Raw genomic sequence first — 13,927 nt, forward strand, 5'->3', positions numbered from 1 at the left:
GATCCGGTGGATTTACCTGTGTGCTCGTCGTTGTGGATAGATTTTCCAAAGGCTGCAAGCTTATACCTTTACCTGGTTTACCCACGGCTTTAGAAACAGCTGAAGCATTGTTTCATCATGTATTCAGAAATTTCGGCATTCCCGAAGACATTGTCTCGGACAGGGGACCCCAATTCATCTCCCGGGTGTGGCACGCCTTCTTCAAGCTCCTCGGGGTCACTGTCAGCCTCTCTTCAGGATATCATCCGCAGACCAACGGCCAGACTGAGCGGAAGATTCAGGAGATAGGACGTTATCTGCGAACTTATTGCCACCAGTACCAAGACAGCTCGAACCGATACCTCCCCTGGCGGAATACGCCCAGAATTCCCTCACTCAGCGTACCACCGGGCTCACCCCCATTCAGTGCTTCCTCGGATATCAGCCACCTCTCTTCCCTTGGTCGGGTGAGCCCTCGGAGGTTCCAGCTGTCGACTTTTGGTTCCATCAGAGCGAGGGGGTATTGGACTCAGCTCATGTGCATCTACAACAAGCAGTGCGGAGGCACAAGGATCAAGCGGATCGTCTACGAGCCGATACACCCCAATACCAACCTGGTCAGAAGGTGTGGTTATCGACGAGGGACATTCACCTCCGCCTGCCTTGCCGTAAGATGAGTCATCGATTCATTGGACCTTTCACCATCCAGAGGCAGTTGAACGAAGTAACCTACAGACTCAACCTTCCACCTCAGTACAAGATCTCTCCTTCCTTCCATGTCTCTCTCCTCAAGCCCTTCACTGACCCAGTTTCTTCTGTTCCCTCAGATTCCACCTCGGATGACGTGCCTCCTCCTCCCGTTCCTGTGGAAGAAGAGGCTATCTACAGAGTTCGATCCATCATGGACTCCCGGCGGCGAGGTCCCCGTCTGGAGTATCTGGTGGACTGGGAGGACTATGGTCCAGAGGAGCGTTCCTGGGTGCTCTGTGATGATTTCTTAGATCCAGCCTTACTCTCCCACTTCCATTCTGACCATCCTGACCGCCCAGCTCCCAGGGGTCGTGGTCGAGCCCACTCCGCCCACTCAGTCATTCACATGCTCATTGTCACCTGATTACTAATCACTGTCACCTGGACCTCATCATCAGTTCACCCATATATACCTGCTACAAACATTCAGTCATTGTCTGATCTCTTCTACACATGACACAGACTCTCTGCCATACTTACCTGTATACCTACCTTCGATCCCAATCTTCTCAGCCAGTCACCATTCCGTCTTCTAAGGAACTCCTTCATCATCATCTGCAAGAGAAAGAGAGAGAGACTTGGTTTCACTTCATTTAAGCTATCATCTGAAATTCAACTTACTGTTTACTCACCTGTTTCGCTGTACCGATCCATTCTGCAAATTAAAGCATTTAACTTACCATTCTGTCTGCTTCGTCTATGCCAAACCTGACAGGTGGCGCGTTGCACATGTTATTCAGATGCTATTTTAAGGGCGCATGCTTGGCCATAATCAATGTAGCGTGTGCAGAACACACACACACTTTGCTTCTCTCATCTACACAGAAGCAGCAGTTCTCATTTTTGCAAATCATACATTATTACGATAGATAGATAGATAGATAAATAGACATTTTATTATAAAAGCATACATCTAGCTTACACATTTACCCAAATTATTATACGCCTGTTTAACCGAAGTTAATTTGTCTGGGTTTCTCCATCCCCAATGTCACTTCTCTGTGTTTTATGGCCCTAACGAGAAAAACATTTTATATATCAATTAAATGCATTAAAGTCAGTATTATTTTTTCAAATGTGTTATTTGTGTCATGTCTGTTTTTGATTGGCATGTGCCACTGAATGTTTTGTAATACCAGTGCTGCTACCTTATGTTGTTTATCTCGCAAAGTCACAAACTGCCCAACATAAGTCCAAGTATATTAACGCTGAGTAGTATGAAAAAGCCTCCAAACATCACATAAATCATTTTAACAAGACAATTCTTACTGGCTCCATGTGTTTCTTAGTGGATTCTGTCTAGAGTTGCATTCTCAGTGCAGTTAAAATAAACCACCTAGGAACATGTATCCATCATCACCACAGTTACTTATTACAGTATTTAGAAAGTTTAAAAAGACCACCCTTTCTGTGCCTACAGTTGGAGCATAAACATTGATGAAAGTCATTTTTTCACTTTCAAATACAGCTTGTATTTTTAACAAGCGACCTTCGATGATTTCTTCAGTAACACAAGAAATGGGTAAAAAGTCTCTAGAAAACAGGACACCTACTCCACCACTGTTACTACTCTTATGACTGAGAACAACTTCCCCATCCCAATCTTTCTTCCATGCAGTTTCATTTTCAACAGTGCTATGCATTTCTTGTAAATAAATGACATTTAATTCCTTAACTAAAAACAAACTAATAAGGGAAACTCCCTTTGCATCCTCTCTGGCTCCACTGATGTTTAAAGAACCCAGCTTTATGTCACACATAGCAAATGTTAATTTGCATTTGAACAAAACAGAGAGGTTAACACAAACAAAGAAAAAGAAAAACAAAAGACACCCAACCATCATTAGCTATTAAATTTTATCATACATAAAAATGTCTTGGTCTGTAAAGGTCAGTTGGCCGGGTTGTTCTGTATTTTCATGAATAGTTTAACTGAATAAAGGAACATCTTTATGTAACAAGGCGGACCTCCGCCGTCTATAATTAGTGGGGAATTAAACTCGCTCAAGTTATTCAATTGAATGAAAGTATAGGCACTAGTGAGGTACAGGGTCTGTTTATTTCTTTAAAATGACTCTTCCTATATATGAAACATTTACTGGGAGCAAATACTAAACATCATAATCATCCACACAATACAAACAAATGAAATGGCCACAATAAGGAGGGCGACCAGATTGAATCAGGTATACAAGTCTTGGGCTGGAAGCAACAATCTCCACTTATTTAAGTGCAACCCGGGAAAATTGTAACACACGTGTTGAATGAAATATACAACCACAGCAATCCAAAGATAGTGTTATCACTGCATCACACCACCTCCTAAGATGGAAAATATAGCTGCTTCCAGTACCCAGCCCCCTAAAATGGCCAAACAAAGTTAGATAAAGGAAACAAAAACAAAAAAAGTATTAACGAAGTATGTAGTTCCTTACATACCACCACTGGTTATTTTGAAAATTAAAGTAACAAAATGTAGGTTTATTGTCACAACAATATTAACAAATTGTTGCTAACTACAGCTCCGTCCCATTTCAAAGGGCGCATCTGAAGCGCTCGGACCGGTCTAGCCTACGGACGATTGTTCTTGTCGCCTAGCAACAGTGACTGACAGCTGCCGATGACGAGTGGGAGTAACATTCGTACTGGACTTTTTATATTCAACTGGGTTTTATATTCAAATGGGGTTAAAAACCTGTGTAAATATATTTACCATGGTCAATTTATGTGCATAATAAAAAGAATACACTAGCCCACAAAATCGCATCAAGGTAAGATATAAATGAACATTTGAATCTTCGGCTAAGCCGAAAGTATGACCTGAAACATCCTTAATACCATGTCCTCCAGTAAAATATAAAACATAAAAATGACAATAGCCAATTCTGGCTCCATAGCATATCAAATGAATTATCAGGATAGCAGCATACTCTCGCACCGTTGCTTGGCGCCTGGAGCGGTAATCGGGAACACCTGGCTGCGCAATTAGGAAATCCTATGGAGGCTACACGGTACGTCCTTCGGAGGACGCATAGGCTGCATCCTTGAAGTCTTCAGTCCTTCGAAGGATGCAGCCTTCACTTTGGGACACAGCTCGAGTTTGTGTTTGCCATGTGCTCCTCTGTCCCTTCCTCCTTGTTTCCCGTTACCACGCCCCCTTGTTTAGTTGAGTCCTTGTTTGAGTGTTAGCACCTGTCTTCTCGTTAAGTCCTTGTTTGTCTGAGTGTGCTCACCTGTTCCTCATGTTCTTAGCTCCCTTTATATGTTTGCTCTTTCCCTCTTGTATTTGCCAGTTCGTTAAATGTTGTACCTCAGAGTACTACTGTGTCTTAGTATCGTTCCTCTTAAATCGTTAGTGTTTTGTTGTAGAAGTTTGTTAGTGCTCTGGTTACTGCCATTGGCTCTGTCTTGTTCCCTGTTCCAGTCCCGTCCAAGTCCTGTCCAGCAAGCAGCCCTGTTCTGAGCCCGAGATACCCGAGCGCCAAGCTGTAAGAAGTTCCTGTCTGGCTTTAGCTGGTTACCTCTGGTCTCACTCTGATCTGCCATATCTACACTCCAGCCTACGGACACCTCATTACATCTGCTGCTCAGCTGTTGTCTTTGTCTCATCTCTACCTATTGTTTGGATTGCTACCTTCTCCCACCTCGTCGTGTCATCTGTTTGTCAATAAAGCTGTTAATTGTCATCCTGCATTTGAGTCCTCCTTCACAGACCCTTAACACAAGGACAAAAGATATATTTAGAAGAAGACTTATATTGACCATTTAAGATTTCGCTTACATCTATCTTGTAAATATGTTTTGCTATTTTATTAAAAAGGTTACAATTACAACAATAATTACAATTTCAACAATATTTCAAGTGTACTCTTTCTTTGTAAAAAAAAAAAAAAAAGATTATAGGCCTACATTTTATCATATGTATTCATTAGTTTGAATATAGCCAACATTGGAACATCTAACATCTTAGTCTATGACTTTATTTTTGACAAAAATAGTATTTTATATATATATATAGATATGAGCAGAAATTGCTAAACAAAAGCTTATTTGATGTGGCAGTATATTCTACAGTAAAAACTGTACCCAAATCTAGTCAACAAAATGTTGTCTTTCATACTTCGCCTGACTGTAACGTTGTTTTTATGAAATATTAGGGCATATAAATGTTAATTTGCAGTTTAATACGTTGCTTATACAAATACATTTTATTTCAACATATTTCAGTCGATTTTTACTCATTTCAGTAGGCTATAGCAAAGCACTTTATTCTTTCACACACAGACGCGATTCATATTTAGGCTAAACAGTCTTTACAAATATGTACCCTTCATTCATCTCACAGAAATATTATAGAAACGCGTTTCATCTTATTGCGGTTTACATAGGCCTACACTAACGTTATTCCATAACGTTATTCCACATTAAAGTCCCTGTAAAGTCAAAATTAAGTATGTGTTCTGAGTTTGTCATACCACCGAAAAATGTGTTATTAGACACCCAGCCCAATTTCAATGATTAAAAAAGCCGCCAAGTAAATAAAATAAGCTATCAAAATCTCGAAAAAATGAGCAGTAGTCTCAGCTCTCAAACGCTGGGGGCGTGTCCGCTGGCTGCGCTGAAACCACGCCCACTCGCGGGAAATATGACTCGCGCACAGCTCGTGCATGTCGGCGCGACGGGAGGATGAAGGCCGAAGCGGACAGCGGGAGATAGTCGGTTCGGCCCCATTCACCAGTAACAGCGGATTATCAGTGAATTCCAGTTGTCTCCAACGAAAGTAAACTATCCTGATCTCTACAGAGGCGGGTGTGGTGGTGATCATCAGCTCTCCATCAAGGTAACGCGTTAGCTCTTCACAAGATAAATCCACCTCTTCTTGATATGATCATTTTTCGGAAATTTAAATAAGGACACCGATCTGTTTTCTAAGTGATTGCATCCAGGGAATACGCATTTACATGACGAAGGCATAGCCAGAGCCGTGGGCATAGTAGCTAGCAAACTGTAGGCTGTCTGATAGTAACTCGCGATTGAGCGATAGGCTTAGTGACTCCGTGCGTCATCAAGTAGGGGCCCAATCAAGCTCAGGGGGTCGCAGTGCGTCATCGAGCCCCCGTTTTAGCCCTGCCCAAAAAATCCGGCTCACAGCAAGGGTGAAAAACTGTTAAACGGTCTAACTCCACAATTTAGTACTTCACAGTTCTCAGTCTTTGTAACATGTTTTAGCAATACATTTCTAGCACTTATAATGTGTTTAGAATTTTTTTGTAGAATTGCCTTTACAGGGACTTTAACACTTGAGAAAAGATAACAGCCTACCTCACTCCTCAGCGGGATCTGCTCCTCATATCAAGAGATATTGCTCTTCATATCAGCACTGTTCTGAGGAATCTTTTCTCCATAAGGTAGGCTATATTATGTCTCACTCGCGACGCTTTGTTTACAGCTGATGTGGGGGCGTTTCACAGGTCTGAAATGGTTCTCAGAATTTGCATTTGAATTGCAAGCGCTCTCCGGGGAGTGGTCACATTACTTTTGAATGAGCTCGTAATGAGCTTGACTGGAATCGTTCTCTTTTAATACAGATTTCACAAGCTGAGAATATTTTTTTTTTTATATAAATTACTACATTTAAAAGATGCAATCTCAAGCTTTATGCCCGTGGGTCTGTTTGCCTGTTTGACTGAATTTTCGCGGAGTTATAGATCATTTTCGAAAGCGTTTCAAATTGGAGTTTACTGACAGAGAGAGTGCAGAAATCGCATCATGTTAATTTTTCTTTATTTGGCAAAAAGCAAAAAACTTTATTTTTATTGTGAGTATACAGAAAAAAAATAGAAACTGAACAGGATCGATTGATGTATTACATGAAAATGAAAGATCAAAATTAACAGAGCATTTAGTGTTTATTTTACATTGCTAAAAATCATTTTAAATTATTTTACATCGCGTTTTTGGTCCCCAGAGGGTTAACTGATCTCAAGCCTTTGGTTCTTTGTAAAAAGGACAGAATTTTGGTGAAAGAGTAAGCACTCTCCACATCCATCTGTGTGTCTCCACTAACATCACTTTCAGACTCTTCGTGTTCATAAACGCTCATCATCTGACTGAGAAGAACAGCTCATGGGATTCGTCTTTGACACTTTTGTAACTTGTTCAGTGTTTGATTAAAAAACACTGAACTTGATTTCAAACTTGATTTAAAGTTTGATTTTTTTCTGTATTTTTTAAATTTGGAAATGTCAGCGTCCAACAAAACCTCTTCCTCATTAAACAACACTGACTCAGCTACTCTAGTCGTGGTTTGACCAGTTCTCTGAGGTTTTCTCCAGGTAAAGAGGCTCCGCTTTCGGCCCGAACGGGCGGCGGGTCCACTGCATTAACATCTCTGATGTTACATGCACAGTGTAGTCAAAGTCATCAACCTTAAACTTAAACACCAAATTCAATTCTTCATTGCTCTTTTTGAGAATCATGTGTATGTCACAGGCCGGGGTGGCCTCCCCCCGGTCTCACACCACCCCTATTAAGCGTACCACCTCGAGGAGTTACCCAAAGACATCACGAGACCAGACAAGGTAATCAGTATTAAACATTGTATTTTATTGAATTAAAATAGGCTAAATCCTAAACTAAAAAAACACTTGATTTGACTCTCTTCTTCGTCAGGCTGCGTAGGAAGTTCTCACAGCGGTTCCTCTTCGGGCAGCCAGATGTAAGTAATGGGGCAGACACTGGTACAGGGTTCACACAGCGGTTCCTCTTCGGACAGCCAGAGGTAAGTAATGAAGCAGACACTGGTACGGGGTTCACACAGCGGTTCCTCTTCGGATAGCCAGAGGTAAGTAATGGAGCAGTCACTGGAAAGGGGTTCACACAGCGGTTCCTCTTCGGACAGCCAGAGGTGAGTAATGGAGCAGACAGTGGTAAGGGATTCATACAGCGATTCCTCTTCGGACAGCCAGAGGTAAGAAATGAAGCAGACACTGGTACGGGGTTCACACAGCGGTTCCTCTTCGGACAGCCAGAGGTGAGTAATGGAGCAGACACTGGAAAGGGATTCACACAGCGGTTCCTCTTCGGACAGCCAGAGGTGAGTAATGGAGCAGACAGTGGTAAGGGATTCATACAGCGATTCCTCTTCGGACAGCCAGAGGTAAGAAATGAAGCAGACACTGGTACAGGGTTCATACAGCGGTTCCTCTTCGGACAGCCAGAGGTGAGTAATGGAGCAGACAGTGGTAAGGGGTTCATACAGCGGTTCCTCTTCGGGCAGCCAGAGGTAAGTAATGGAGCAGACAGTGGTAAGGGGTTCATACAGCGGTTCCTCTTCGGACAGCCAGAGGTGAGTAATGGAGCAGACAGTGGTAAGGGGTTCATACAGCGGTTCCTCTTCGGACAGCCAGAGGTGAGTAATGGAGCAGACAGTGGTAAGGGGTTCATACAGCGGTTCCTCTTCGCGCAGCCAGAGGTAAGTAATGGAGCAGACACTGGCAAGGGATTCACACAGCGGTTCCTCTTCAGGCAGCCAGAGGTAAGTAATGGAGCAGACACTGGCAAGGGATTCACACAGCGGTTCCTCTTCGGGCAGCAAGAGGTAAGTGATGGAGCAGACACTGGTATGGGGTTCACACAGCGATTCCTCTTCGGACAGCCAGAGGTAAGAAATGAAGCAGACACTGGTACAGGGTTCATACAGCGGTTCCTCTTCGGACAGCCAGAGGTGAGTAATGGAGCAGACAGTGGTAAGGGATTCATACAGCGATTCCTCTTCGGACAGCCAGAGGTAAGAAATGAAGCAGACACTGGTACAGGGTTCATACAGCGGTTCCTCTTCGGACAGCCAGAGGTGAGTAATGGAGCAGACAGTGGTAAGGGGTTCATACAGCGGTTCCTCTTCGGGCAGCCAGAGGTAAGTAATGGAGCAGACACTGGCAAGGGATTCACACAGCGGTTCCTCTTCAGGCAGCCAGAGGTAAGTAATGGAGCAGACACTGGCAAGGGATTCACACAGCGGTTCCTCTTCGGGCAGCCAGAGGTAAGTGATGGAGCAGACACTGGTACGGGGTTCACACAGCGATTCCTCTTCGGACAGCCGAGGGTAGATAGTCGAGCCAAGGGCCCTTTCCAACAGGAACAGCTCAGTAGCCTGGTAGCAAATCTTGCCAGGGAATCAAACAACAGTGCATGATTGTGCAACAAATCCTCTTCAAGTCAGACAGTAATCAGGTACTCACGCCAGGGATCCTCTTCAGTGTGAACAGCTCAATAGACAGATAATGCTTCCTCTTCGAGTCAGGGAGTCAAGCAGCCATGCATGAATATTCAAAAAATCCTCTTCAAATCAGACAGTAATCAGGTACTCACAGTGAATAAGGTCTCCACTCGCGGTCCCAGCCGACTCCCTCCTCTCAATTCACGAAACTGTACATCCAAAACTGTGTGGGAAGTGTACTACGAACACACAACTGACATTAGAGGCTTCAAACCAGATTTCAATAAACTCCGGGGCAGTTTCACCAAACTGTTGTATACAGTGGGTACTGAAGGCATTAGGTTTCCTAATAAGAATTAAAGATTACACTTAACTGCTTGACGAAGTAACATAGATCCACTGCCTCTCTTCCTCTGTTAGCATTATCTCCCTTTATGGATCCAGATCCATCAAACCGCTAATTTAAGGCTCCTTCTTCCTAATGTGCAGTCTCTCCCCGCTCTGTGTGATCTCTTCTCTCCACACAAACATGTCCTTTTATAATCCCCCTCGCGAATACATGTCTCTCTCGCGGCTCAATCTCCGCTCGTTACACAGCTGACGCTCATTTCCCCATTTAATAAGCCCGGCCGGACTGTTTACACGGATGTTTACATCGAAATCGCTCCCACAGGGAAACAACATTGGGCAAAAAATAGTTCCGCTTCACATCACCCCGCGACATGTACATGTCTCCTAAAAGACACAATGTGTTTAATGTAAGAACTGATTTTCCTGCTAAAACAAAATGATGCAATAAAGCCATAAAATGCACCCTGGACAGCAGATAGCAAAGACAGAGCACAGAACCTTGTCCTTCCCAAACTTATCTCCTTGTCCCCTTGTTTGACTTCAACTCATCCCCCCTCTCCCTCCTCTTTTCCCTCCTCAAGTCACTGAAAGTTCATTAAGAATGTCTATATATCGCATATGGTGTATCTTGTGAATATGTTGTTTTTTCCTTTTCATGTTTGGTATCATTTTAAGTGTCGCAGTGCGATTGGTAAAATGGTCTTAATTTAATTGCAGTCATTGGTTTAATGAGAAAGATTGAGAACTTAGGAGAATCCTGTTTCTCCTCTCTGGCTGATATCTCTTTAAGATATCTCCTGAAACCAGGTGCTACCCCCCTGGGGTACATGGATTGGCCCAAACAACTCTAAACAACATTTGTATAACCCCTTTTGTTCTGGTCCGGTTATTTAAGGCGAGGGGACAGAGCAATCTTTGGGACTCTTTACCAGGATCATCCCCCACAGTGATGTTTCAGTGTTTTCCTGTGTCTCTGTCAGGAAAACATTGCTTACTTTTAGAGTCATCTTTGAGTAAATTATGTCATGTATTTTCTGAATTGGCTTTTAATCATTTACTTCTGTAATTGGCATGATACATTTTTACCTGACAAATAAATGTTACATCTTGATTTATTCTGTATTCTGAAATCATTATTTTAATATATTAAGGAGGCTGGTGCTACCGCAAATCTTAGTTAAGGTAGGTCAAACTAAAGGCGCATGTATGAACGGAGCAGTAGGCACGTCATCTGGAGACCTTTTGATTTCTGTCTATCACTGGTTTAGCAAGTTGTATGGAAATGGCTAAATTAAACTACACTCTCTTGTTCGAGTGAGCAGTAGGCAACCGACTTTTGGGGTATTAGCAAACCCTACATCCTCTGACTAAAATCAGACTTAACAAATTTGTGTCCGTGAGAAACACGAATTGGCCGACGTGATCTCTGTGCGGCATTGGGTCCATAATGAATTAATAACTGAAAGTATGGGATACTCAGAATAATCAAAGATCTAAATTAATTCATAATCAATATTTATGATTATTTTCTAATCAGAAATACGATCTAAATTTGATTATCATTTGAAATTGGAGTCAGAATACGCATAGAGCTAAAGTAATAGTACAACTAAATTCCAATAAATTAAGTGAACTTCACTGGAGCGCTGAAAAGACATACACGCTTTAAACCTTCGCCAGGCCGTTGGATTCCATCGTTGGGCCAATGGATGGTCCTTACATTAAAGGAGAAGTTCACTTTCAAAAAAACTTTTGCTGATAATTTACTCACCCCCATGTCATCCAAGATGTCCATGTCTTTCTTTCTTCAGTCGCAAAGAAATTAAGGTTTTTGATGAAAACATTCCAGGATTTCCCCCCATGTAATGGATTCTATTGGGACCCAAACGGTAGAAGGTCCAAATGACAGTTTAAGTGCAGCTTCAAAGGGCTTTAAACGATACCAGATGATGAATAAGGGTCTTATCTAGCGAAACGATCGGTCATTTCCAAAATAAATAAAAAAGTTTAAGTTTTATAAGCACAAATGTTCGCCTTGCTCTGTTCTGTGATGCGCGTTCGTGACGTCACGTAATACGCAATTACGTTGAAAAGGTCACGCTTGAAAAATTTCTGTCCTGAAGAAAATGTTCTTTTTGGCTTTTTAATATTAAAACACCCAGGATACGCACACGAAATGGGCATTTTAAACGATAAACTGACACAAATACATTTGAAAATGTGTATATGGTCCTCCTTCTGCACATTTGTAAACACGTCAAGCGTGACCTTTTCAACGTAATTGCGTATTACGTGACGTCACGAACGCGCATCACAGAACAGAGCAAGGCGAGCGTTTGTGCTTATAAAACTTAAACTTTTTTATTTATTTTGGAAATGACCGATCGTTTCGCTAGATAAGACCCTTATTCATCGTCTGGTATCGTTTAAAGCCCTTTGAAGCTGCACTTAAACTGTCATTTGGACCTTCTACCGTTTGGGTCCCAATAGAATCCATTACATGGGGGGAAATCCTGGAATGTTTTCATCAAAAACCTTAATTTCTTTGCGACTGAAGAAAGAAAGACATGGACATCTTGGATGACATGGGGGTGAGTAAATTATCTGCAAAAGTTTTTTTGAAAGTGAACTTCTCCTTTAAGATGAGGAGATTTACAGCTGATAGGAATCATCTTTATCGGAGACACTAGTTTTCCTTGTCTATGATAATGAGCAAATGAAGAAACACATTTCCATTATGACCAACACAACTTACCAAGAGCAGCGGAAATGAAAAATAACGATGTTTTGGAAAGTGATATTTTCAGATAAAGTCTTCCTCTGGCGTTCCACAAAAAGGAAGACGAGCTCAAAAGAATCGACTCAAATGATTCGGTCATTAAGTCGTCTCGGAGATCTCAGTTTACATATATATTTATAGCCTTGTCAGAAATTAGCTTAGCACTGGCGCAGCCTCGCCTTAGCATTCCTAATGATTTTCCTCTTTTTTTTTTCTTTTTTTTTACTCTGTCACTTTAATTGAAAGAAAAATTATAATGATCATTAAAAACCTAAATAAAAGAGTCGCACTTACGGATTGAATGTCAATGAAAGCTTTTGACTGACTGTTTTCGCTAGTTTTTGTAAGGTGGCGGTGGAAGTAAAATGGGTAACAGCTTAAGTGCCAGATTTCCCTTTGCATCTGTGGGAAAATAATTTGACATTTATCAACACTAAAAACAGTAGCTGAGCTGTCATCTAATAATAACTAGTATAGTAATATAGTAATAATATAGGGCCAGATTTATAAACAGGTCAAATTAGCGTAAGACCACGATATCCCATAAAAGCGCAGACTGAAGTGTAAAGTTCTGCTGTCGATCTAATGATAATGAGCAAATGAAGGAACACAGACACATTTCCATGATGACCAACACAACCTACCAAGAGCAGCGGAAATGAAAAATAGAAAGTGATATTTTCAGTCTTCCTCTGGCGTTCCACATAAAGGAAGACGAGTGGAGTAAAAGAATCGACTCAAAAGATTCACAAAGTCGTCTCGGAGATCTCGATTTATATATATATATTTATATATTTATATCCTCGTCAGAAATTACCTTAACACTGGCGCAGCCCTGCCTTAGCATTTCCTAATGATTTTTTTGTTTGTTTTTTACTCTGTCACTTTAATTTGAAAAATAATAATAAGCATTAAAAACCTAAAGAAAAAGTGTAGCTTCTGAATAAACAATTGTTTTAATGGGGAGGGCTCAAAGTTTATTATTATTATTATTATTATTATTATTGAGCATTTTCACATAGGTGAAATTAAAACATGAAATAATTTATTTACTCTGGCTTCTTCCTTTAAATATCACAATCCAGACACTTTAATTGGAGAGTACAGATTTTCTGTAGCCATCAAAACTACATCATAATCGATCTTCTCACTAAAGCTGATCGTCTGTGAATCAACGCCTGGCCGACAGAAGAGCGGAAGTGTTGAACATTTACATGTTTACTTTCCACCTCTGTATATTTCAGATTGTAAAGAGTCTGTAAATTAATGTAAACTAAAAGCAGAATCCCTAGAGCTTGATATCATTATAATCCTGAAGATTAATTCCTGAAGACTTACCGTGATGTGATATTTGTGCCAGTGTAAAATATGTGTTGGCTCTCTGTCACCCTGTTTGAGTTTGCATTCTGTGCACTGTCTACACTTCCTCTTCCTGTCTGTGGTTTTCCTGCCTGCAACTTTGACGCAAGCAGGAAACAGGCTAACGCATGTATTGACACATGTATCCTCTGTCCAACTGTATTAAACTGAGAAACAACTGAGCAGCAGTCTGGTCTCTGTGTCTCTAATTTGGTTCTCCAAGTGCACTGTCAGCAGGCCCGTCGCGACAAGGCAGGCAAACCAAGCAATTGCTTGGGGCCCCGAGCTGTCCTGGGGCCCCAAGACAACGACTGGTTAAGAATAAAATGCAACGACAAACTGTGTGAGCGCCCCTTTGATAGTCAATGCAGTAAAGTGCAATGACACTGTTATCGGGATCCCCCTCAAGGGGGCCCCCCTCAGTAGTCGCTGACAGCAGCCAGCCAACTGCGTGATCTCTGCTGCCGGCAAAATACAAAAACTCCTCGGCA

At 41.8% G+C, this 13,927-nt stretch overlaps 1 protein-coding gene across 1 annotated transcript in view; it reads right to left on the minus strand.

Moving 5' to 3' along the window:
• Window positions 1–13,511, minus strand: part of LOC307157232 (NACHT, LRR and PYD domains-containing protein 3-like) — a 103,904-nt gene extending 90,393 nt beyond the window's left edge. Inside the window, exon 1 of the mRNA XM_079869079.1 lies at window positions 13,416–13,511. The gene's annotated coding sequence lies outside the window, so the exon portion shown is untranslated. The remainder of the gene's footprint in view (window positions 1–13,415) is intronic.
• Window positions 13,512–13,927: the final 416 nt, after the last annotated feature.

The sequence above is a fragment of the Squalius cephalus genome (genome assembly GCF_949319135.1).
Source record: "Squalius cephalus genome assembly, chromosome: 4".
NCBI classification, from domain to species: Eukaryota; Metazoa; Chordata; class Actinopteri; order Cypriniformes; family Leuciscidae; genus Squalius; species Squalius cephalus.